This window comes from Myotis davidii, unplaced genomic scaffold, assembly GCF_000327345.1.
Source record: "Myotis davidii unplaced genomic scaffold, ASM32734v1 scaffold1330, whole genome shotgun sequence".
Classification (NCBI taxonomy): Eukaryota; Metazoa; Chordata; class Mammalia; order Chiroptera; family Vespertilionidae; genus Myotis; species Myotis davidii.
In genome coordinates, this window is record NW_006283826.1 from 1,163,404 (window position 1) to 1,165,611 (window position 2,208).

Here is a 2,208-nt window from a genome sequence, read left to right on the forward strand (position 1 = left end):
ATCTTTCTTCTATCATTGACAGTCCCTCTAGGTTGTGGGCTGCTTGCCTGTGTTCCTGAGAAGCATCTACGGTACCAGTCTATAGAGTGTGTTTTCTTTAGTGAATTACCGGTATGTTTACCGGTAATAAACTTGCACTGTTTTATGTATATGTTTGATTACATACAGCCTTGTGACAGTTTTCCTGCATGTCATAAGCATTTGAATATAAATTAAAATGTTAAAATCAAATCTGATATTGTTTTACCTTGTATTTGGTGTGTGGAAGGTGTGCGGAAGAGGGGGTAGTCTTATACGGCGAGTATATAACAAACTCTGTATTTTGAGTGGAAATGTTAGGGGGTCGTCTTATACACCCAGTCGTCTTATACGCCGGCAAATACGGTAGATCAGTGATGGTGAACCTACGACAAGCGTGTCATTAGTGACACGCGAACTCATTTTTTTGGTTGATTTTTCTTTGCTAAATGGCATTTAAATATATAGAATAAATATCAAAAATATAAGTCTTTGTTTTACTATGGTTGCAAATATCAAAAAATGTCTATATGTGACACGGCACCAGAGTTAAGTTAGGGTTTTTCAAAATGCTGACAAGCCGAGCTCAAAAGGTTCACCATCACTGGAGTAGATGGTGTGTAGAAAAGGCAGATTTGATCATTTGAGGCTCACCGGAGTGCGCTAAGAAATTCCAAGTAAGCCTCACCTCACTTCTTCCTGTAATAGTATTACAGCTCTAGTAGGTCAGAGAAAACATACAATAAATATTTTAAGTCACCTCTCAAATCAACTCATAGGAGGGGGGAAAAGTCGGGGTAATAGAAAACTTCTGTTAAAACATAACTAATCAGCTCTAGGTAAAGACAGTAGAGTAAACACACACATCTGCTTTAACTCTCACTTAAATCCCTCTAAAAACTATCAGTAAAAAGTTTGGTTTTTTTCTTCCTTAAATTATAAAATCACAATGGTAGGTAGGAAAGGAAATAGGAACATCAAACATTTCAAGATTTTGAAAGCTATGAAACAGATGCTCAAGAGGTATAGACACAGAATACATAGGAAAGCTGAATCCTAGCTGTGGAGAAAGGAAACGACCTTATTTACACAATATGCCCTCGGCTTCAAGAATTATAAATACAGGTACCTGTGGAGGTAGAGTCGCAAAGCAGAGAGGAGATAAAATAAGGAAAACTGGATGAAATTCTGCTTAGAAGACACTCAGAACTATGGTATCCTGCCCATTGCCTGTCCTTACCCCAGCAAATGATTTAATATTCTTAAAGAGATAAAATAGGGCAACCATTAAAAAAGAGTGTCCTCTGGGTCCAGAAGAACAAAGCGTGTCTGGACTGGGAGGCGCAGACATAACTGAAGGCAGGGAACCAGAGTAAAAACAGTGCATTAGGTGAGCATGTACAGAATGAAGGTCAAAAACCACCCTTTCCCACCATCTCCCTCTAAGCCAGCCGTTCTCAACCTGTAGGCCGCGACCCCTTTGGTGGTTGAACGACCCTTTCACAGGGGTCGCCTAAGACCATTCTGCATATCAGATATTTACATTATGATTCATAACAGTAGCAACATGACAGTTATGAAATAGCAACGAAAATAATTCTATGGTTCGGTCACAAAATGAGAAACTGTATTTAAAGGGCCAGAAGGTTGAGAACCACTGCTTTAAGCAACCAGAAAGCTAGCAGCCAATCTTTCCCTCCCCAGAAAGGAGTCTGGAAAAGTCTTCTCTGGGCTATCTGACCAGCTCAAGAGAAAGGACCTCAAGATACTGACATCAGAGGTTCCCCAAGTAAAGAGCCCTTGCAGATCAAAGTGCATAGTAAACAAATGCCACTCACATACTCAGAACTTCTAAGTAGTTTTTAGTCCATCATTCCTAAATGTGAACAGACAAGCAGGAACTACTAAATAGTTAAGGGAAAACACTGAGGAATTATAGAGACAACTAGGGGCCCGGTGCACGAAATTCGTGCACTTGGTGTGTGTGGGGGAGGGAATGTCCCTCAGCCCAGCCTGCCCCCTCTCACATACTGGGAGCCCTCAGGCGTTGACCCCCATCACCCTCCAATCGCAGGACCGGCCCCTTGCCCAGGCCTGACGCCTCTGACAGAGGGGACCCTCATTTCCCCCCATCACTGGTTCTGCCTCTGGCCCAGGCATCAGGCCTGGGCAGGGGACCCCCAGTGCAAA

The 2,208-nt window shown here is 42.3% G+C and overlaps 1 protein-coding gene across 1 annotated transcript in view; it reads right to left on the minus strand.

Annotated features, from left to right (window-relative positions):
• Positions 1-2,208, minus strand: part of MED13L (mediator complex subunit 13-like) — a 248,346-nt gene that overhangs the window by 230,585 nt on the left and 15,553 nt on the right. The gene's annotated exons all lie outside the window — the stretch shown is intronic.